Raw genomic sequence first — 25,822 nt, 5'->3', positions numbered from 1 at the left:
TTACGGAATATTGAAGCTACATTATTTATTAATTGCAATATATTATCGTCCTTATACAAAATTTATCCAAACAATCAACGTAATGATTAATTTCCCGAGTGCTTATTATTAAAATTAAACACCGCTTGTTTCAGTATGACATGTAATGTATTACTCAAGCTCCTCCAAAGTAATTTAATAATTGGAACGATAAATGGATGCTGAAATTCTGTCATAAAAGCTGTAGTCTGCGGCAGCTTAGTACTGGAGCCTGCAGCTGCCTTACTATCAGGCACTCTGCGACATGTGGTCAATTCCAACGAGTCATGTACCTACTATCGGATTTTTCTCGTGCTCAAAGGGAGGACGAAAAGAGAACTTTGTGCTTACTTCATGGAAATAAGAAGTGCCTACTTAACAAGTACTAATAAGGACTTAATAAGTACTTAGGTACATTTTACTTCTATGGCTCACTGCTTGGCATACCTAAGGTACATGCATATTTCATCAACGTTGATAGCATTCGAGCATCAAAACACAATATGTCTGAGTAAAAATATGGAATCTTGCCGACAATTTTAATTTGGAAACGATTCTGCTTACAGCGCTCTCATGTAGTTGTATAGAAAAGCTACGGAAAAAACCGGGCAATGCGAGTCAGACTCGCGCATCGAGGGTTCCGTACTCGGGTATTTTTTTCGACATTTTTACGACAAGCGAACAACAAATTACATCCTCAGGTAGAGCTACCTACCTGAGGCAGCTCAAATGGATAGGTACTAATATTTTGTCTCGGATTAGTACCTAATTGCGTGCGGCTTATTGATGTTATACTTCCAATGGATTAATAAAATTGTAAAACAAAAAATAAAAAATAGTGAAAACTACTAACAAAAGACCTCGAAGCCTAGTTAAAAAAGTTGAACCTAAATGAATTTCAACTATAGGTTTGTAAAAATTCCGAATAGTAGAAAATCCCTGCAAACGAAGCGCTCTCAAAGGCATTGTGGAGTTCCAGCTGAGTTTGCTACTTCATTAAAACTGTTCCTCTTATCGGTAACCGCCAATCAAATTTAAACGGAACTCACTTTAAACTTTACCTACTATATTCCTTTAACCGAACAATGGTGTGGGTTGGAACAATCGAATTTGTGAACAATTCTGTAAAACGCAATTTCATTTTACGAGCTTCAATTCAGAATTTAAACTATCGTAAGTGGTACTCATAAGTCATAGTTAATAACTGCAAATAGGTTTCAGTGTTCACAAGTCAAATCCAATTTCAGCGCGCTGCATGAAGCATCGTGCGCGTCACACTTTTTCGTGAATCCTTTCACGGTTTCTTGGATGTAATGCAAAGAATCGGTCAAGTGCAAGTCGGACTCGCACACGTATCATCGTACAAGAGTTAATAATTTTTTAATTTTTTTTTAATTTTCATTGCGCCCATATAGTAATATTTAACATTTGTTGTTACAGCGGCAAAGAAATACACATTCTATAAAAATCTTCAAATATAAATAGAGCTGACTAACAGTAAGCACCTATAAGTACAGGCCTGCACTATTTACGTCACTGAAATGGGCCTACACAAGTACGCTGGAAAAGGCCATGCGAAATTTTACTGAGCGACCGGGAATCAAAACTGACACTTGGTGTGAAATGGTCTTCGTGCTGATATTATGTTGTCTCATTTCTAAAGGGCTTCAGAGACAGGTAAGCGGCTTGACGTCAAGTAAGTACATAGACTTTTGCTTGAGCCAAGCATTTTGACCGTTTACAAAGTTTGCTTGATGCTTGAGTCAAGCATTTACGTGCTTGACGGTGTTTGATGCAGTCTTATATTTTTGCTTCATGCAACGTTCGGACAGTGTTCGAGAAATTAAAAAGTGCTGTTTGCTGGCTCAAGCTGCTTGACGGGCGCATCAAGCTGCTCGATCAAGCAAAACGAAACTACTTGCTTGACGTCAAGCCACTTTACTGACACGGAAGCCCTTAACATAAAGTTATAAGTACTTTCACATGAGGCTCATTGCTGCTATCAGTACCAAAATGGCGAAAATCAAGTTGCTTTAAAACTACGGCAATGTCAAGTCCAGCGTACTTGTATTAGTAGAGATCAATGGTTTGCTTGCAAAGTGAACAAGCCATACTGCTTCCAGAGATATTTACTCAAGTTAAAGTAATTTTACTTGATCCAAGTTAAAAGCATTTGTTTAATGGAATTATTCGTTGCATACAAGCGTGTTAAGATTAAAGGGATAGTGTAGAAACTACGACAACCGTATTTACGAGTGCTTGTGGCGGTAACTTTAGACTTAGAGGTCTGCATTAATGTTCATAAATTACATAAAGTCAAAGTTTACAACAATGAGAATCCGTAGGTAGGTATGTAATAAGTAATAACTGTGATCGCTCGGGTGTGGTTTAATTTGACACTAATAGTAGTTAAATTGTTGGCAAACTTGTTTATGTGTTTCAGACTGTTATGAAACATTAATATTTGATAGTATAATTTGTTTGATAAAATTGGGAACGAATAATAATAATTATTCATGATCCATCTGTCCCAGTTAAAACTCGGGTTTAATCAAAAGCTGGCTAAAGACAAAAAAAGGTGTATTACGAAAGAGCATTTTGAATACTTTAAAACGAGGTGTAGGTATAATAGAAATAGAACGATTTTTACACTTACACTAATTATACTTACCACGCTTTAACGTAATCACAAATTCTGGGACTTGAAGCGTCCACTTTGCGGTTTTCAATGCGTGCTTTAACAGTTGCGCTTTTGCGTTTAACTATTAAAATAAAATTCTTTCAAAACAATAGTATCACCTTCAATACCAATCATAATTTCTTCATATAATATTGCTTATTATTAGAACAGGACTCATAATTTATAATATTCTATAGCGCGTAATAGAAATCCTCTTTGGTCCACCATTATCATTTTTCCAAGTCATTTGGCTAACTCAATAAGGGGAGTCAATGAACCGGGATACAATGGATACAGGTATTCAGCGATAAGTAAATCAACCAGAAAAGATAAAAGGTAAACTGGTAATTTCAATAACGTTAGTATGCTAGATATAAGTTACTAAGATTCGTATAAGTACACAATATAGGTACATATAAACATATTATATGTTAAGCAGGGTGTCTGGTCCATTGTTCGATTCCAGGCACGCACTTCTAACTTATCTAAGTTATGTGCATTTTAAGTAATTGAATATCACTCGCTTTGAAAAGTGAAGGAAAACATCGTGAGGAAACTTGCATGCCTCAGAAGAGTTTTCCATAATTTCTCAAAGGTGTGTGAAGTCTGCTAAATCGCACTTGGCCAGCGTAGCGTTTCACCTAAACTTTTCTGATTCTGAGGCTGAAATCTATAAAGTGTTCTTTGACTTTGCTCAAACTTAATTCACTGTAAAACGAGATAGCTTTATAGCAGCTATGTAACGCCGTCTCGTTTTAATAGTGTCTTAAGTCTGAGCAAAGTCTGTGCTCTATAGATTTCAGGCTGAGAGGAGACTCGCACCTACTTAGCAGTGGGCCACCGATGTGATGATGATGACGATACATAATGTCTCTAAAGAGTAGGTAGGTACTTAGGTATACAATGGCTAGATACTCGAAATATTTTTCCGAGTAGCCTGTAGTTCCATTTTCGAGTATATACATATCTACATCCTACTAATATTATAAACGCCAAAGTATCATGTTTGTATTGTCTGTATGGATCATGTTTGTATTGTATGGATGAATATGTTTGTATTGTATGGATGGATAGGTTGTATGCTTGGATGTATGGATGTTTGTTACTCTTTCACGCAAAAACTACTGAACGGATTTGACTGTTTGGAATGATGATAGATTATACCCTGAATTAACACATAGGTTACTTTTTATGCCGGGAAATCAATGAGTTCCCACGGGATTTTTAAGAACCTATATTTTTAATACCACGGAAACGAAGTCGCGGGCATCAGCTAGTAATTTAATATTTTTTCCGAGTTAGTATATTTTACGACCGCCTGCCGATCCTTGTGGGTTTCCATACAAACATCAAAGGATGTTGACATGTCGTAATTCGCAAGCAGTGTTTACCTTTGCACGTTTGGCCGGAAAACCGTCGAATTCATTGAGCCAAAGTGGACTGGAGCCTTTATCAAATGGATGATGAATCAAATGGATTTACTAGGTGAAAATTATTTAGGTCATTTATCTATATGGAAATTGGAATAATTTACACTGGAATTAAATTGCACAATATTGCTGTGATGGCCTGAAACACGATATCTATTCGGCTAGGATTACGTTGTCAGTTAGGTTATTAATGGGTCGAATGTTAAAGAATAATTCCATGGAGTATTTCTCGCATTGACATTGATTCGAGCGTTAAAAAAGCATTGCGTTAAAACCCGGCGTTGCGCTGAAAATACAAAGTGCGCGTTAAAAAAGCGTTGACGTCTGAACAGATACTTGGAATGCATTTGTTCTATTGGAACGCTTTTTTAACGGACGTTAAAAAACCTCTCGTGCGAATGAGGCCTAAGCCCTAATTCGCACGAGCATTAAAAAAGCGTTGCGTTAAAACCCGGCCTTGCGCTGACCGTACAAAGTTCACGTTAAAAAAGCGTTGACGTATGAACAGATACTTGGGAATGCATTTGTTCTATTTGAATGCGAATGAGGCCTTAGTGTACAAGTGTAAATTAAAAATTTATAACACCCCCGACAAGTGAAGGTTACAGTAACTAGAAAAGAGCTGATAACTTTCAAACGGCTGAACCGATTTTCTTGGATTATAGCTAAGAACACTCTCGATCAAGCCATCTTTCAAATAAAAAAACTAAATTAAAATCGGTTCATTAGTTTAGGCGCTACGGTTCCACAGACAGATACACAGATACACAGACACACAGATGCACAGATACACACGTCAAACTTATAACACCCCTCTTTTTGGGTCGGGGGTTAAATATATGAAAATTGATCTATCTTTTTATTATGTATCTAAGATCAGAATCTGTACAGACTTTTGTCATCTATCTTCTTAGTTCTTTATACAATCTTGTCAAACTTTGGACAATGAATGATCAACCGATATTTTCTGTTTCCTAAACGCCGACGGAACTAGGTCACACACTCTTTGGTCTAGAGGTATTGCGTAAAAGCTACGATAACGTATGACTACAATATAATATGAGGGGTCAAAATATTACCGGATCTACCTTGCGGCTGTCTGAGATAAATGGGGACGTGCTTATCCTTGTAGGTTATAGGTATACTTATTTACTGACAAATCTTATACCGGCTTCCCACGGTGCGTGATATTGCAGAGTGCAGACGGACGCGTAACAGCCCGCACCACACCGTGGAAAGAGTATCGTCTGTGGTACTTAGTGTGATCGTTTTTATTATCTATGGAAACGCATACTCTATCTATAATTTTTTTTGGAAATCCCGTTCAAATCACACCGTATTCTTTTTGTACATTTTTAGGGTTCCGTACCTCAAACGGAACCCTTATAGGATCACTCTGTTGTCTGTCTATCTGAAAACCTATAGGGTACTTCCCGTTGACCTAGAATCATGAAATTCGGCAAGTAGGTATGTCTTATATCACAAGTAAAGGAAGAAATCCGAAAACCGTGAATTTGTGGTTACATCATTTAAAAAAAATGTGTTTCAATTTTCAAAGTAAGATAACTATACCAAGTGTGATATCATATAAAAGGGATTTACCTGTACATTCTAAAACAGATTTTTGATTATTTTTATGCATCATAGTTTTTGACTTATCGTGCAAAATGTTGGAAAAAATACCCGAGTATGGAACGCTCGGTGCGCGAGTCTGACTCGCACTTGGCCGGTTTTTTTTTTAATAATATGCAATCAACTTTTCTTTTTCGCTGAAAGTGTTGATACCAACTAAGTAAATCTATTATAAACAAGGTTTATGAAATTAAAATACTGAACGAATGCGTTGTCATTCTCTTTGTAAGGTACTCGTATGGTATTGCGTTGAAGCCGGTGAAACTTTTAGTAGCCACCTTCAGAAGACACGCTTACTTAGGCATTCCTTAGCTCTCTGTATCAATTTTTCATAAACGACCTTTTTCACCCGCCAGCTGGCTATTTATCAAGCTGATTTGTTGAGTGCAGCATAAATCACGGATTAGGTATTTATGAAAAAATACAACAAACGCGAACGTGTCTTGAATGCTTATTCACAATAATGTATTTTTTAGTAATGTAGATATGGTATTTTCATGGTATTTTCTGCGGTTTGAAGACTACTTTAGGCTATTATTGTTTTCAAACCTTTTTCATAAGCAAACCCTGTCCCGAAGTCTTATAGTATAGAAATTAAATAACTATGTTAATCAATATATTGTAAAGCATTTTCTGACATTACCTATTATGACTGACCTTTATTTGGAGGAAATATTCTTCGAGTATCCTAGGAATGCAATATGGAAAGATTTTGACAAATTCCAACGAGTCGCGGGAATAAGGTTATCGGAAATATTAAATCGATCGCTGCAATTGTTTTAGTCAATCAGCTTATGAAACGAGACATCGTTTGCATACCTACTTTTAACGTCTTATAAATAAAATCAATTTACAAAAAGAAAAATTTGACTAAGTATGGGTAACTATGTAGCTATACAAAAAATGTAAACCTAGGTATTCAACTCAAAATCTTATTCGACCGGCTCCCACGCAAATGGTGGAAAAAAATATAAGCTCACATCACAACAATATCTAACCCAAGGGCCAAATGAAAAGCGACTTCGTAACTAGGCTTGCCATTTACAAAAAATGTCATTTCCGGGATTTCCTTTTTCGATATCCGGGGCTGGGCGACATAAAGTCGTGGGACACATTTTAATGTTTCTACTATTGAGTAAAGGCCATGAGTGCATTTATGACGCCATTATCATCAAAAAATTGTCCTCACCTAATTAACAAAGATGTCAATAATTCTTGTCTTATTTTCATCTTTATCACCATTCATTGTTCATTTACCGTAAAGATAGATTTATTATTACCTACTGCAAAATAGATAAAAACCGATCTAGTCACATCCACATACCTTTTGTCTAGCAGACTAGTTAAATTAGTAGAAGTTATTTCGCACCAAATCATTCATTAATATTCATTTAAGATTAATAAATCTTAAATCCCAGTAATACTTTTCATTTCATATACTTAAACGGTTATTTTTATCCGCGAGTCGGCTATATTATTTTATTAATCTTGGGGAGTAACTACTTAGATATTTATGAAATAAATTAGGTACCACAAAATTAGGTTTTAGAGGTCTTTTGTGAGGCAAATCGCTAAATTTATGAGTAATATTACTTTCTGTACAATTATGAACGATTTACGGTGATATTTGTCCAGATAAACATGCGGTTTGGTGCATAACTCTAGCTTAACAGGGCTCTCTCCCTCGTTTCATACAATCGTAGTTCCAATTTCATTTGAATATTAAGCAACCAAAGACCATGAAATTTTGCAGACATATTTAAGAAACTAATATCTGTGTCCGTGGTGTTTTAGATTTTTCTAAAAATATGTAGTTTTAAAATTACAGGGGCTCAAAGATTTGTATGAAAGTTTTTAAGACCGCGTAACTTTGAAACCGAATATTTTAATAGAAATCTGGAAAACCACAGACATAGATATTGTCATACTAACAAAATTTTGGGTATAATGGCCTGAAATAAAAGTTTATTTATTTATTTATTTATTATTTATTAGTTTCTAGAATATGTCTGCAAAACTTCATGGACTTTGGTTGCTTAATATTCAAATGAAACTGGAACTACGATTGTATGAAACGAGTGACGGAGAGAGCCCTCTTAATGTCATATTTAACCAAGTTTGACTCTCATGCTGCTAGTTGATTGTTACTTACTCTATGAACTTTACTATTAAGTTTTCCGAAAATTGTCAACTGCATGGGTACTTAAAAACCTTTCTTGTTTTGGATGTCTCAGAAATTACGTGTATCCAGATATATTTGGAAACCCCAATCGAAGGCTGACGTCTGTATTACAATAGAACTTATGTGTGCTCCTATTTTAATATGTTTATAGGGTACATTACTTACCTATCCTTCTTCACCTCATTACACACTCGCAAACATAATATTTTGCCAAATAATATACCAGACATTATTCGCATTATCGGTTTTCTACTGGCTAAAGAATTTGGTTCGAACGGTGAAATTCTAAGTAGGTACGTAAATATAAGTATTTTCCCTTAGAGTATAATGAGTATAGGTAGAGCTCGTTATTTTTATGTTGAAAACACAGAATTCTTCTTAAGATAATAGAAATGGTATCTGTTTTATATTAATACTGAAACGCCAATTCTTAGCTTCTCACTCCATACAGAAATAATTCAAAAATCAAACGCAACGTAGCAATAATGCGTTCTGATGTTTTACTAGACCTCTGGGACTTTAATACCTATTTTAAATTCTGTGGTTAAAACGTTACTCGCAAACATTTTGACACGAAAATGGGTACATGTAGAAAAGCGCTTGCATGCGTTTCTCTGCGATTTTCTTTCACTAATGCCTCCTAGAAAAGACCCATTCATATACAAGTACCTACCGCCTTTTCATGCCTTGCCAAGGAAATGCTATTTTCTGTTACTCTTTCATACTTTTACTGGTTTAGATTACGGTTAGATACGCTATACTCTGGGTCAGATTATTTTTAAACGGAAAACGGAGCAATGTAAAGCGCAGTTAAGAATTTTAAGATATTTCCTAGATGAATAGGTACACTTTTTGAACTCTTTTTTTTAGAATAACGTTACAAAGGGAAGACGATGAATGAAATGATAATACACATCATATTTTCAGGAAATTGTTAAGTAATTCTCTAGTTGAGCATGTAAATAGGTATCACTGTCTCATTGCTCTAGCTAGCAGATCATGAGGTCCCGGGTTCAAGTCATGGGCTGGACTGAAAAAAAAATTACTGAGATTTTCTGTCAAGAACTATTCAGTCGTCAGTACTGTAGTAGTCCAGCGTTGATATTGACGGTATTATACACCCCCTTGCCTCGGAAAGCACGTAAACCCATCTGTATGGTTTGATCTCTCTTGGTCTGTGGCTTGGTAGTCGTGGCGGATTGCCGTCCCGGACTTTGAGAGTGAGGGAATAGAGATGGCACGGGTTGTTTTTGTGCATACATGTGTACACTAGGTATAATATCTTCTGCGTAGTTGACTATTCTCCGATGAGAAACATTTATTATAACTGCAAAGGATTATTTTACTTTATTTCTAGCAAGTCATGCAAATATTAATAATAAGCATAAGCACTAAGAATCTCATTTATAAAAGCACGTTTTTAAGCATTAAGGTCAGTGGTTGTGCGTAAAGTTTTTAATTAGGGTAGGAAAATGAAAAAACAACAAAAGCGTTTATTTTTCAAGGCTCTGCTGGTACCTAGATTTGAAACGTTCGTCATTCATCTAATTATTTGGGTCATGCCGCATTCTTTTCAACTCTTGTTATGGTCACCTGAAGGTTTCAGATTTGTAGTAAAGTTGGTTCTATAACACTTAAATACCGACGATATCAGGCTCATTTTTCTTGTTAACATGTTCTTAATGACAAGTTAATCATTGACTATGATCTCATATGGTGGTAAGTGATGATTTAGTCTAAAATGGAAGCGGGCTAACCCAGGTGGAGGGATAAGCCATGCCTCTCGGTATCTAAGCGTCATTGAGCTAGACTAGAACGCTAATTCGCTAGATTTGCCGGTAGGGTGGTAACTAGACACTGCCAAAGTCTTCCACCAGACCACTTCTAAGGCCAAGAAAATATTGTGAATTCCGGAATTACCCCTGCTGAAATCGAACTCAAATTATTTTACTTATAAGACCACAGTGGTTACTACTTCGTCAGAGAGATGGTCAAAATATATTTTATTCTTTTTCTATCACCTTTTTCCACGACTATCGTATTTTATTTTGCAAATGTGGCACAAGAGTGATTGTGACAAGGGTGACAAGCAGCCGACGAAAAAGACAAGTACCAGATGGTATATTTGGGGTCAGAGAGGTTATAGCGGCAATTTATACACATAACAGAACGCCACAAAGTGGGTGATACGTTATCGTCGCGGTGCGCTTAAAAGCCCACATTAATATTAGTTACACCCACTTTATCTACGTTTGAGTAAACTTCGCTTAATGTACCGTGAAAGCAACTTAAGAACTTACACTTAAATTACTCTGCTGGGCTAGGATATGGACTAGAAAATTGTACTTTAATGGATCACTTCTTCTATTAATATAGGTAGGTACCTACTTTCTACTAAGTACTATTTTTTTATGGGAGTTATCGCAATGAAAACTAAATACCTAGTATACAACTTGAAAGGACCTAATCTTTTACTGTACAAGCCCAGCCACGCCAAAAATACTGGCTGCACTCTCGCACTGAACGGCCAGGCTCATTCTTTCCGCAAAAAAAAACTCCCCGTGGTGAATGGTGATGCATTGCGTCTTGCATCTAGATATTTTTTACTCGTACAAGTAATACATCTGCGGTTTTTACACAATATGGTTAGGTACATAAAACATTTCTATCATTGCTATTATTCTATTATATTTAATTATATAATTTCTATTATTCTATTATATGATTTTACATGAACAAGAGAACCAGTAGGGACTCTATAGGAGGCCTACCCTTACACACTATAGTCGCTACTGCAGCGATTGAAATTGCTGTCCTACTAGTTTAGTTAAAAATCGTTTAAAAAATAAGCAAACATTTTTATATATAAATATTTTTTGATTAATTATTTTATAGCCAAATTCTACCCTAAGGCGGTAGATTAACTGCCGAGACCCATTTCAAATCTCAGACCCAATAAACATTTTATGTCCCAATTTTACTGTCCTTCTTCGTATAATCGTTGCATTTATTCGTAATAATAAAGATTTTAACGACTCAAAGTGAAAATGTTTTATGTATTGTTGCAATAAAACGTCGTAACTGTGTTTTTATGTTTTTAGACTTTTGAAGGATTTAACAATATTAGTCTATTATTTGATAGTTGTATCAATAGATAGATATAGATTTATCAGCTCATATCCATTTGGCTTACAATGGGTACGGAGGTTCTTTTGAAAATTTCATTTTAAAAATGTACCTAAGGTATGTTATTTTAACAAATACATAGTAATAATTGTGTTTAGCGTCTGAGGATATTGCAGATGTTTCAAACAATTTGCTCTTTAACATAGTTTCCAGTTTCGACATAGTATAATAGGATTTCTCAAGACTTAGTTAACTTGTTGTGATAGCAACTAAGGCTACTTACTCGGTTAACTGCAGGACTTAGCTAGAATTTTGCAAACCTTGATGTGTATAATACAGAGTTCTGTAGATATATTGCTGGTTAATAAGTACTAATAATAATATTATTACTATCAATAATAAGAAAGATTTTAAATTATGTAAACCTGTGGACCTAATATCTTGTAGTAGTTTTCCTGCCTTCATTCGCATGCTAGAATAAAAAAGTATATGGAAAATAAAAGGAACGCTGACTGACTGATATACCTACATATACCTACCTATCTAGAGGCACCGACCGCTGGGTCAAGAAACTTGATATTTTTCATCTTTTTTATAAGTATATAACTAAATACTACTATAATAATACTAACTAAATAGTACTATAAGAATGGATTTTGATAGATTTAAAAAATCCATGTGGACTAAGTCACAGAAAATGCTTGTAATATAATAACAATCTGGGCCTGAACTTAAGCGATAAATACCTACCTAAGTAAGTAGTTTATGCGCCTCAACACTCGTGATTTCTTGCTTACTACCTATTGGTTTAGAGGTTAAGCCTTGAAAAAAGTAGGAACTGACAAAATAAGACAAGTACCTATTGAACAATTTCGCATTTCCGGGTATACTTTGTATGGCATGAAAATAGACTTAATCCAAACGACTTTCATTGTATGTTTTATGTATAAATCACTATAAGCCTTGTCACGTCAAAAAAGCCGTTTCGTATTTCGTACGCTGGCCCAGTCCCAAAGCTTTGTATCAACGAACGTGACACATAGCGTGATTGAATATTCACCTGTATAGAGGGATACCATTCACAATTATTTTGGCTCTGACTCAAAGCGAAAAAAACGGCCAAGTGCGAGTCAGACATTTAGAACGATAAAACAAAAACTATTATGCATAAAAATAAATGAAAACCTGTTTTGGAATGTAAAGATAAAACCCTTTCATATGATACCCTACTTGGTATAGTTATCTTCGAAAATTGCAAAACATTTTTTTTTTCTGTGACGTAACCACAAATTCACAGTTTTCGGATTTTTTACTTTACTTGTGCTATAAGACCTACCTACCTGACAAATTTCATGATTCTAGGTCAATGGGAAGTACCCTATAGGTTTTCTTGACAGATACGAGAGACAGACAGACAGGCAATGAAGTAATCCTTTAAGGGTTAAGTTTTTCCTTTTGAGTTACGGAACCCAAAAAAAAGTATTTTTGCAAAATATTTTGAAGCGTGCAATATCCTGCTAAATGGCCTAACTTGACTGGTGTGCAAGGATATATCAATAGTTTTCGTCATTTAGTTAGACTCAGGACCTGTGTTTATTGTAGTCTATGTAGAAGTTATTTCTTAGTTAACTTTTCAAGATACATGCTATCATTCAAATGTTGACAATTTACATTTGAATATCTAAACATTTTAAGAGACGATTTTGCTACAAGTGCTAAAAATATCGTCTTTTATTTAAGTTAGTAATAAACATGTTAAAAGTTATTGTATTCGACTCCAATCTGCTCAGCTAGTGTATGTTGTGCCTTAGGCAACTGAAATTTAGCATTCAATTTTGATAACCGTAGCTTGCAATATGAAGGCTGAAGGTAGTTAGTCTAAACACGCGTAATTCATCCGTATTTAAGCTAACTAACTAACTTCATATTGCTCCGCATTCGACTTCAGTCTTGTAGAAAGACTCAAATGGCGCAATCAAGCCTCCGCCTCCATTTGGCTGTTTCAGTAAGGTTTACAAAACGAATCTGGCATTTTCTATTTGGAATAACACTAACTAATAGATATTGAAACAAGCAAGTTTTCAAGGTATCTGCTTGATTCATACTAATATTACAATGACCTGTTTTAGAAGGTCATTGTAATATTATAAATACAAAAGTGTGTATGTCTGTCTGTCTGTCTGTCTGCTGCGTTTTCACGGCCCAGCCACTGAACCGATTTTAATGTACAGAGGAAGGACATAGGCTACTTTTTATCCCGGAAAATCGAAGAGTTCCTACAGGATTTTAAAATAAACCGAAAACCGCGCGGGCGAAGCCGCGGGCATCCTCTAGTTTGCTATAATCTGTTAAAACAGACAAATCCTATGGAAAATACAGCATGAGTGATAATATGTGCTTCGCCGGTTCTCCTATTGCTAAACATGCAAGAAAAGCAACTTACCGCAAAGTAGCTAACGCCTGCTTCTATACAAGCAAGTTAAACTTTTCGTCAACCAAATAAATATTTTTCACTTTCTAAAGAAATTGTTGCATTCAATACGCTGAGAACGCTACTAAGTTTTAGTCTATCAATCAATTCGTAGATCGACAAATTATTGCATTGGATATTTTTATCTAACCGCTTAGTCTACAAACAGAAGCTGGAAGAAGTTAAATTTTCTTTACATTCCTGCTAAGATTTATATCCGAGATCCATTATTGAGAGTCCTTTCGTTATTTAAGCCACAGAATCATTTATCTCGGGTTGCTGACAGTGATCGAAGAACTAACTGGTTCTGAAATAGAACTAGAACACTGCCTCGTGCGATATCCTATTCCAAAACCGAAAACGTTTTCAGACGGATCGTTAATATTACGTTAAATTGATAAACAATATTTCTATAATATTATGATCTGATTTTATATTCTACCTACCAATTACAAGATCTTCTTTTGAAGCCCGAATTGAAAGCCATCGGGGCCTAAGTTTTTATAGTTTCATATCATATAATTAATTAGCGTATAGCGCTGAATTCAGGCAGAACAAATCCGTGGTCTGTTAAAGTGCCTATAAGAAATTTCTTATAGTGTAAGGTTATTTTTAAAAATTGATTTGAGTTGTCAAAAATAATATAAAATTATTAATTTATCTAATGCAGGTAGTTTGATAAAATCGATATTTGGCTCATTCGATGTCATACAATCTGTTGCTAGGAGGCCAACAAGATTGAACTTGCATAAATACGGGTGTTTCGAAGGTTTTAGTTCAGTCTCCTTCTGAGATTCGGAGCGATATCGCATATTTTCGGTATTTGGATTGTGAACTGAATAATTAGATGTTGTGATAGCAATCACGCTCTAATTAAATTATTTATTTTGGCATTAGTTTGTTTAGATTAAAACTCTCGGATAACCTTACACATTAAACTTGTGTTTTTTTGTGTTGGTTTTGGAGAGGACATTCCAATAATTCGATAAAAATATTTAAATAATACCTGCTTTTCTGAGTGACGCCAATAATAGGCACTTTATCAGACCACGGATTTGTTCCGGGATTGTTGTTTATATCTCCAGTAGTGGACGTCGATTGTTTGATGATGATATAAATAAATATCATAGATAATTTGTCAACAATCTGTCTTGTTTCTCCTAACTAAATTACATTCACATCATTAATTTTTTCATAGCATCTGATATCGTATTCTGATCCTCGCGTAAGACCAAAAGCTTTGTTTATGATAGAGAAAAACAACAGTTTATCAAAAGTTCAATATTAATCGCCACAATTGAGCAGCGAACCGTGATAACGCTACATCCATATTTCCTTAATCCGACACAATAACTAGAGCGGGGCGGATAAATTTATGTGCATCCGAGGACATTTTATCACGGTATATGCGAGCCATGTTTGTTCATGGGAGGGAATAAGAATTAGTACATTAATTCTTATTGTTAGTAGGAGTAAAATCTTCTAAGTAGAAATCATAATATTGAATACTTTTGTTTCCAAATGATAAGGTACATGTGTGACTCTCTAAATATAAAATAAGTACCTATGCAGCTGGTTCAGCAGGGAAATGCAGCCAGTTTATCATCTTAGCATCATTCCAGTTTCCACGCGAGCAAGAGTGATGCTATTATTAGTTTAGGAAGATATATTGAATGAATGAATGAATGAATGAATATACTTTTATTGTACTCCACAAAATTAGTACAGAAAAACACATAAAAAGCTCAACAAAATATAGGTACAATTTGGCGGCCTTATCGCTACCTAGCGATCTCTTCCAGGCAACCAAAATGGTCCAAAGGATATAGCTATAGATATAATATATATATTGCTTATTAAATAAAGAAAATTGAATTGAATTATAATAAATGAAGGTAGAAAACAGTATTCTCATAATGTTAATGAAAATGTAGTAGTTATTGAACAAATAGAATTCGCACATATTACTCTATTATAGGTTTTACCTATATCAGATTTATTTCTGATACGAGTATTTGTATTTCATTCGGTACGGTACAGCTGTTGTATATCAACTTTGTCATAATATTTTCTTTCTTTCCGACCGGGAACACATTATATTCTGGCGAAAACTTATACGTTAAAATCATATTGCAAATATGTCTTCCACAGCTGCTTCTCGTCAAAGTTTGTACAAGATTTTTCATTGAAATAAGCAAAATATATCACATATTGAAAGCCATGAACTTATTTTCTTTTCTGACTTCGTACTGTTACATACTTTGTTCTATTTGATGACTAGCTTTTTCCCGCGACTTTGTCTGCATTTAGGTTTTATAAAAATTCTGTTAAGATTTCTCGTATTCCTTTCTTAGTCTCGTCTCTCGAATCTCGATTCTACATTGTAGGAGATTATAGGAGAATCTAAATCTCAATTTTTCCAAAAGCAGCGGTTTCAGCTGTATGTACGTTGATATTAATGCTATTAATGATTTGCCAGTCAATTAGTAAATTGTTTTAAAATAATTCAATATAAACTTTTAATACAATATATTTTATAATATGTAGGGTCTTGTATTGGTCTTATGCTATTAATAAATAATGCCCACAACTTAATACTCGTGGATTTAGGTTTTAGAAAATCCTGTGGACAATCTTGAATTTTCCGGGATAAAAGTAGTCTATGTATAGACATGGACTACTACATTATAATACTATTGCATCCTGGAGATAGCTCCAGGATGCAAACTATCTCTATACCAAGTATAGATGATGTATGCAACTTCCATGTGGATTTAGATTTTCAAAGAATCCCGTGTGAACCATTTGTTTTTTTAAGTCCAAAAGTCCTGTCCATGTCCTTCCCCGAGATGCAAGTTATATCTGTACTAAATTTCGGCAAAATCAATAAAACGATAGGCCGTGAAAAGCTAGCAGACAGACAGACATACTTTCGCATTTATAATATTAATATAAATAATAAATAAACATGGATGGATAACACAGTGGTTTGCGCAAACACAGTGAGTCATTTATTTCATTATTATTTTTCTAATCTGCAGTCCCATATCAAGAGATAACCTTTACAATTTTTCCACTCTCTCTTTCAGGAAATGTTTTCTCAACAGAATGAAACAGCGCTTATCTGAGCTTTCACGGCATCCATGACATTACGGTACGGATCAACGTTGTATTGTTTGAGCCGATATGATAAGAATAAAAGGCAATGTTAGTTGTTATTGGTCTGGTAGGTTTCCACACAACAATATTATACATAACAATTTACACGTCAGTTAATATTGCGTAAATGATTTTTTAAAATAAATAAAACCCCATAGATAAAACATAATTATGTATCAATACATAAATTAAAAATTATAAAAAACCAGACAAGTGTGAGTCGGTCACGAAGTGTTCCGTACCATCGTACAAGAAATAACACAATTTTTTAATTTCACAGCCATTTTGAAAATTTTAGTATTTTTTGTTTTAGTGGAAATAAAAATACACATTCTGTGAAAATTTTAACTATCTACCTATTACGGTTCAATGTTCATGATATACAACGCGACAATTGGATGGACGGACGGAGAGTGGAGGCTTAATAAAAAGGTCCCGTTGGCACTCTTCGTTTACGGAACCCAAATAATTATTATTATTTGTATAAATAGATATAAAATAAAAAATAATTTAAAATTAATAATAAATAATTAATCATTTCACCCCTAGCCAGTGTTTGTAAAACACGTTGTCAGGGAATGCTTGAGCGATGACTTATTATCAGAATTATTACGAACGGTCTCCCAGAAATCCGCAATACTATCCCTATAATAGCGTAGCTAAGAAAGCGTAGAAATAAAACTCTAGAAAGAAAATTTGATCTCTTGGGGAAGTAAGTAATCTCGTTTTTCTAAACAAAATCATTATCTCTGTATCCATAGAAGTTATACTTGCAAAACGGTTCCCATGGGCTCTAACTCTAAACAACACAAAGTTCTAAGTTTCTAAAGCGTCGTTATTTTACGATAATACTTAATGCATTAGTTGTAAGAATTTCTCATAAAGTTGGTCTTATGAATATATATCCAAGGTTTGGATCTTGTACCCAAGTTTTGGTTCTTGTATAGTGCGAAGTGCAAGCAACTGCTGCATACTACTTTATATTATGCAGTAAAATTTTGTTAAAGCGGTTTGAATTTTTTTGAAGCGGATTACCTATAAGAGTAGGAAATCTTTATAACAATTTTTATCATTATTATAACTCTATAATGTTTTTATATATTTTATATTACATATACATATATATTTACATAATGAGCGAATCACTAGTTTACATAATATGAGTGGATACTATGAAGATAATTAATATTTTCTGATATTATAAAGGAAACCTAAATTATCTGCCGATCTCTATCAGTGGTAAAATGGTAAAGAACGTACAATATGGCGACCTTTTCTGAAGAGGGTACTAGAGTGGGTGACGATGGAATCACTTGACCCAGCTTCAACTTAAGGACGGCTAAACTTGAAGGGTTTCTTCTTAATTCTGGCAAATTTTTAGCCAAGGTCTTCAAAATTAAAAAATAGAAATGACATATTATTTACAAAATCACACAAAATAATCTGCTGCCCTTTGTGTGCGAAATTTGAACCCGTATAATGATGATGAAGTAAAACGTTATTAGAGTAGGTATGTAAATAAAATAAAATCAATAGATAGTAGAACAAGGGTAGGCCTACCTGATTTTTAAGCCCCGACCCAAAAAGAAGGGTGTTATATGTTTGACGTGTGTATCTGTGTATCTGTCTGTGGCATCGTAGCTCCTAAACTAATGAACCGATTTTAATTTAGTTTTTTTGTTAGAAAGATGGCTTGATCGAGAGTGTTCTTAGCTATAATCTAAGAAAATCGGTTCAGCCGTTTGAAAGTTATCAGCTCTTTTCTAGTTACTGTAAACTTCACTTGTCGGGGGTGTTATAAATTTTTAATTTACACTTGTATCCGTAATTAAACAGCAGAATAAAATAATGAGCGAACTTATCTATGACGTCAAATTCCATTTCACGATCAATGATGTTATTAAGAATCGCTTGAGGGAATCTTTAAACTCCCAAATTAAGTTATATAAAGTTGTTGTTAAACTCGCTTTTCTCAAATTAGTTTCTACATGTTCTCAAAGATATTCCACGTAAAATATAATTAATTTTGTACATTTCTCTGCTTATGTCGTACGCAAAGATTTGCTTTTCTTTATTTACCTTCTCAAAAGTAGATGCCTATACCTATACTCATTAAATTGCTTGTCTATTAGCTTTTGCGATTAGGAAGTTTTTAGTAGGAAAGAAGTTGATTGTGAGCAATTCCTACGTAAAGGTCTGTTGACCAAGCCAAGCCTTTTTTATTATTTGTCATAATGACAAAGTATTCACTGATTGTGATCTTAGCTCTAGGTAAATGATAATGCAGTCTTAGATGAAAGGTAGCTAACTTGGAAGGGGTATGACATACTACCCCTAATCAGTTTTCAAGTGTCACCGTAGAGAACGCTTGATCGCTTTGCGGTCTTCGCCGGCAGGATGGTATCCAGCCATGGCCGAAGCTTCCCATTACTCAATATCAAATTTAGAAATTCCAATTGGCCATGCCATAGCACGGAGATCATCAAAAATATCCACCCAGGACTTTACAGCTTTGATGAATGAATCTTTGGCAGTCTTCACACGTCTTTAAGAACATTATGGAAAATTCTTAGGCATGCAGATTTTCACGATGTTTTCCTTCACCTCACCACTAAAACAAGTGATATCCAATTGCTCGCACGCAAAACGCACACAACTCCAAAACACTATTTAGAGGTACGTGCCCTGGATCAAACTCCCGATCTCTCGAATAGGTAGCGGACGTCTTAACCTCTAGTCTATCACGTACTTTTCTAATAGGACTTCCAATAGGACTTTGGAAATTCGGTGCTTACCGCACCCCTAGTTAAGTTACTGGGAACGAGACCTAATGGCCACCATTCATTGTTTGTCGTGTGATGAAAAGGCACGGGCGGCTTTCATTAATGGACCCTTTAGAACCCGTAATTAGAAACGGAATAGTGGTCTTTTGTTGCAGACCTTCTTGGTGGTCTATGGTATAAAATTTCGAAATCATTTCGAAGGCACAAAAATGATCTTAGAGACTATTTTGATTTGAGGGATTGACCTATTTTAAACTTCTACACTAATATCAGAGATAAGTAAAGTCTGAGAATTAGTTTGTTTGTCGGAATCCTCAGCAGCATAAGTTTCAGTCCTTTTCAGAGTTCCGTACCTGGAGATTACCAACCAACAGGACCTTATTTTATTACTAAGCCTCCGCTATCCGTCCATCTGCCTGTCTGTCAGCGGTTGTTTCTCATGAACTGAACTTAATAGGTAGAGAGTTGAAATTTTCACAGACTGTATTTTGTATTGCAGATATAACAATAAATAATAAAAAACCTAAATGGCTAATTTCAAAATGGCCGCCATGCAATTTAAAAAAAAAGAATATCTTGTACGATGAGACGGAACCATTCGTGTGTGAGTCCAACTCGCACTTGACCCTATTTCAGTACCTACACTAAGAAAGCTTTTACTTTAAAATTTTATTTCTGCTTTTAACTTATTGCCATTTTATGCCCCCATCCCAGACTAAGACATCCAAGAAAGGTTAAGAAGCATCGCTTCAAAATTATTTTATAAGCGCAAAGTCAGGTTTTGATATCTTCAACTTTAATTTTCCTCTACGTGAGCTAGGAACGTAATTCGAGGAATAGGTAATATCTCATTTACATCGAATTTTACGACGGGCGGTGACGATTGAGTTTGTAATATGCCAGTACCCATCCTGCGCCAGTAAAAAGTTGACTGAAATGTAATTTTGATCAAATTTTATTAAGCCCCAACCTAAAAAGAGGGGTGTTATAAGTTTGACGGGTGTATCTGTGTATCTGTCTGTGGCGTCGTAGCTCCTAAACTAATGAACCGATTTTAATTTAGTTATTTTTTTGTTTCAAAGGTGGCTTAATCAAGAGTGTTCTTAGCTATAATCCAAGAAAATCGGTTCAGCCGTTTGAAAGTTATCAGCTCCTTTCTAGTTACTGTAACCTTCACTTGTCGGGGGTGTTATAAATTTTTAATATACACTTGTTTGTAAAGCAAAACATGTCTGTCTGGTTGCGGTTAGTACTTCTGGTAAGACTGGTTGCGTACTACATAGTATATAAAGAAATTAGTTTCAATTACATACATTATTAGGTATTCACTTTAGAAAAAAAAAATATAAAACAAGAAGAAAAAGTGAAAGAAAAAGGAACATGAGATTTAATAGGTAATTTTACCTATTCAGTAGACTTAACTTGTCTTTGCTGGCAATATCCAGAATATATTCATATAAAAGTGTACTAGTTTAAATACAGTACAGTATAGAGAAAAAAAAACGCGTTTGCCTAGAAAATGCCTATTCACTATTAAAATTAATGGAAGTTTTTATTTATAGGGAAAGAAAATTAAGTTAGAACGGACTGAAATGCATTCGTTCATTCTGAATTCGTTCAATAATGAAGTGTTCGAACACTTCCACTTAACTACTTTAAAAATTTAATTAAAAGCTTGAAAGTCAAGTGACAAAAGAGCTAGCTCGTATTTTAGCACAAAAAATCAATTTCACAATCCAACGCGGAAACGCGGCGAGCATTCTTGAAGTTCTTGGCACTTTGTGTTGGCATGATTTGTAGGTTTTCATAAATTAGCTCATGATTTAGATTCAAAATTGAGAATTTTAATTTAACTAGCTGATAACCACGCTATCGCACGCGTTGTTTTAGATTTTTTTAAATCACGTGGGAACTCTTTGTTTTTCCGGGATAAAAAGAGCCGATGTCCGTCCCCGGGATAAAAGCTATCTCTGTATCTTTCATCAAAATCAGATAAACGGATAGGCCGTGAAGTGCTAGCACACAAACAGACAGACACACTTTCGTGTTTATAATATTGGTATGGATTATATTTTGATTAAAAAAAATGTTATGCATAGCGATTATCGTCGTCATTTCAATAATTGATATCCTACTTCCACAGTTGGAGATCGGTCTTTAGTAAGGGTTTTTACCTCCGTATCTTATGTTGCTAGTATGCAACAATGTTTTGCAATTAGTTTGATGGGGTCTGTCCCTCTGTCCACATCTAACTAATTGCATCTAGTCGCCACATCAGCATCTTGGGACTCCCTATGTCCGTGAAACCTGCATATCTGAGATTTATCTGACAAGAGTCTGCCAATCCACACTGGGCTAGCTCAGCGGCCTAAAACCCTTCTCATACTGAAAGGAGACCCGTAACCAGTAAGGAGCCAGCAATGGGTTAATCATGATAATGATGAGATTAACTACACCTCTCTGTATATCTCCCATTGAAAGACACAAACAGGGCTCTCTCCGTCACTTACTCCATACAATCGTAGTCCCAATTTCATTTGAATATTAAGCAACCAAAGTCCATGAAATTTGGCAGACATATTCTAGAAATTAATATCTGTGCTTATGGTGTTTTGGATTTTTCTAAAAATATATAGTTTTAAAATTACAGGGGCTCAAAGATTTGTATGTGAATTTTTAAGACCGCGTAACTTTGATACCGAATATATTAACGGAAATCTGAAAAACCACAGGCATAGATTCCCGGAACGTTTCTACAAAATTCCATTGAGTATGATTAGTTAATATTCCAATGAGAGACGAACTACGTTTGTATGGAGCGAGTGACGGAGAGACTCCTCTTAAACGCCTCTCTTGTCGTTATATCTAAGGATTTTTCCAAACGTCCTGTAGGAAAAATGAATGCGTCATTATAAAAAGATTTTCAATGAAGGTAATGTTTTGTAACAAGATACGATAGTACAAGATGCATTGTAAACATGAATACGAAGGTATAATGATATACTACTACTCCTTACATGGCGCTGATAACAAGCACGTAAATGTTTGACTCAGGAAAATGTGTAATGGCATGTGGAGGGGGAGAAAATAAACCAAATATACACGACAAAGAAAAGTCAGCCTATGGAGTCGCTTTTAAGAAAATGTTTGAATGACAAGGTGAAGATATTTCAGAATCAAAATTGAAGAAATCATCAGTAAAAGTATCCGTACATGATAGCAGCGCCAAAATGGCAACAATTAAGTTGACAAAACAGATCGGCAACAGCAAGTCCAGCATACTTGTAGTAGGGGTCAGAGATTACAGAGATTTACTAACTAGTATTTCAACGAATAGCATAAACCACTGGGTTTTGACTTGAGATTTAGTATCTATCTATCTACCTAGGTTCTTTGTATAACGTTCACAATATTGATGTCGAAACCTGGTTGATTTTGAATTTCACTTGGATCATTAAAAAACCTAAATTCACGCAAACGAAGTCGCGGGAAAAACTAGTAACTTAATTTTCAAGAACATTTGATAATAATTAAGATTCACCTTTCTACTTTATATGTTGTTAAAAATCTTTAAAACGGAATTGAATAGATAAACACAAAAAAACCGGTCAAGTGCGAGTCAGACTCGCGCACTGAGGGTTCCGTACTCGCGTACAACATTTTTTTTCCAACATTTTTCCGACATTTTGCACGATAAATCAAGAACGGACGGACGGACAAACAGACAGACAACAAAGTGATCCTATAAAGGTTCCGTTTTTCCTTTTAGGTACGGAACCATAAAAATGTGATTTATTTCTCGAAATTACATTCAGCGACTTTTTGGGTTAGTAGAAACAAAATTGAATTCGTGCAAAAACGAAGAAATGTAGAGCCCATTTGTAAGGAGGTCGTAAAAAAATCATAAACATCACATCTTACGTAACACCATTCGAAGCACGTTCCGTTTCTAGAATGTCATATTTGTTATTTTTTTAACACACTTTTATTACCTATATTTATGTAAGAACACAACTCAAATCTGCCAAATCGTATTTTGACTGCGTACGCTCATTCTCCAATTTCATCGGATTTTCATCGGAAAACATCCACTCAATCATTTCATGTGATTAATGGAAGAAGTCATGACGATCAACCATGAAGATTAGGATACATACATACATACACACACACACACACACACACACACACACACGCACGCACGCGCGTACACACACACACACACACACACACACACACACACACCAATAGGTACCTAAGTAGTATGTAAAAGACAAGTGTAAATTAAAAATTTATAACACCCCCGACGATCCAAAGTATTTGAGTTTTCCAAAACATCATTTTCAAATAAATAATTATGTATTTAGGCAACGTCCATCTTGACAGCTTGACATTTGTCTATTGACATAATATTATGAACCTAACGGTTATCTAACCTTCTTTTCTACAAGAAAACTAGAAAAGAGCTGATAACTCTTAAACGGCTGAACCAATTTTTTTAGATTATAGCTAAGAACACTCTCGATCAAGCCACCTTTCAAACAAAAAAAACTAAATTAAAATCGGTTCATTCGTTTAGGCGCTACGATGCCACAGACAGATACACAGATACACAGATACACAGATACACAGATACACAGATACACAGACACACAGATACACACGTCAAACTTATAACACCCCTCTTTTTGGGTCGGGGGTTAAAAAGTACCTATAGTACGTACATTTTTAGAACTCACGCGCCATATTTTCTTTATGTGTCACCTGTCATGTCAAAAGTACGATTTTAGCTATCTCAATTTAGGGGCAAACCATACTTCTGACATGCTAGTTAACATTGGAGTAAGTATAGAGCAATTATGGCGAGTGAGTTCTCAAAATGTAAGCAGGGATATTTAAAAATATGCACTGATAATAATGTTTTACAATTATTTATTATATAGGTTATTTCTTGACCTATTTCTATCGGATGAAAGCAAGGATGAAAGGTGTTCAAGTACTTAGCTATCTACGAAACGAAGGGAAAATTACTGTTGACAAAGGTCTTAGCGGACGGGAAGCAAATAAGGCTGTTTGCCGAGAAGCGAGTTAGTTTGCAAGGGCTTGCTTTCGCTGAGTTTGCAAGGGAGATCGTTCAAACCCTTAGACAGGTAAGCATTTACACGAATTAGTATCGTGATTTGATCCGAGAAACTACTTAGTTTAGCTCTTATATAAATTAGCAGTGAAACAATATGTACCTAGTGTTCTAACTCCTAATAGGATGATATATTTATCAATTTTTCAGAAATTATAAGTTTTTTTATTCCATTAGAATAAGTTTAGTTACCCCCTTGACTGTAGGTAATCTCATCTGGAGGTAAGTGATAATGCAATCTAAGATGGAAGCGGACTAACTTCGATGAGGTATTCGGTTTCTACACGGTATCGTACCGGATGCTAAAATGCTAAGCGGCACCGCTTCGCCGGTAGCGTGGTAACTAGCCACGGCCGCAGCCTCTCGCCAAGCGAATATTGTTGGTAAGTTGATATTTTTCAAAATATAATATGACGGTGGGATTCTAAGTTACAACTGTTTAAAATGGTGGTGATACAAAATAATGAGCTTTTACACGTAGGGTTTTTTATAATTAGGGTTTCTTATTACTCCAACAATTTTCAACTAAAAATTTCAACGGGATCTCAAAAACACATAAAACGAGGACGAAGCCACGGGTATCGTCTAGTAGGTGGTATAAACGTATAAAGTGGTTAGCTTTTGCTAACAACGTATAAATCCGTCCCACTGTGATTTAAGCACGCAAAACTAGTAGGTAAGCTTGTTTTAAGCCTATGCTTGAACACAGCGTTTGTTTGTGTTCTACTTACTATCTATAGGTAAGTAGTCAGTACTCAGTACCTACCTAGTACCTACTATAACTATTTTAACTTAAGCGCAACAATAATAAGTATATGTACAGAATCCTATTATTGGATCTGTAATTTGTCGGATTACAAGCTACTAATCACAAGGTACTAATTACAAGGTAAAAATCTATAATCCGACAAATTCGATAGTTCGACAATGTCCTGCAAAACGTTTGTCGGATTACCGGGGGTCCACTGTACTTAGAAAAAAAAACAAGGTAGGTAGGTAAGTATTCAAATAAATAAATGTATAAATTTCGTAGTCACTTTTTTATTTAATTTTATCTATTTAGAGACGTCTCCGTCCCCGCGGATGAAGTCGCAGGCATGAGCTAGTTACAGTTTTAAAAAGATTTTCCTTTAACACGATTTTGAGTTTTATACCGGCAGTAAAACTAATCAACCGACCTTTGTCTATCGGATTTAAATTGAGCT

The 25,822-nt window shown here is 35.1% G+C and overlaps 1 long non-coding RNA gene across 1 annotated transcript; it reads right to left on the bottom strand.

The window, feature by feature from the left end:
* Nucleotides 1–1,997: 1,997 nt before the first annotated feature.
* Nucleotides 1,998–22,778, bottom strand: LOC123871662. Its single transcript, XR_006797315.1, has 3 exons — nucleotides 22,731–22,778; nucleotides 20,652–20,656; nucleotides 1,998–2,049 (listed from the first exon to the last, which is right to left on the bottom strand). It is a non-coding gene; the product is annotated as an uncharacterized LOC123871662 (long non-coding RNA).
* Between the last annotated feature and the right edge of the window lie 3,044 nt (nucleotides 22,779–25,822).

Source organism: Maniola jurtina, chromosome 14 (assembly GCF_905333055.1).
Source record: "Maniola jurtina chromosome 14, ilManJurt1.1, whole genome shotgun sequence".
Classification (NCBI taxonomy): Eukaryota; Metazoa; Arthropoda; class Insecta; order Lepidoptera; family Nymphalidae; genus Maniola; species Maniola jurtina.
This window is presented reverse-complemented; position numbering and strand designations above follow the sequence as displayed.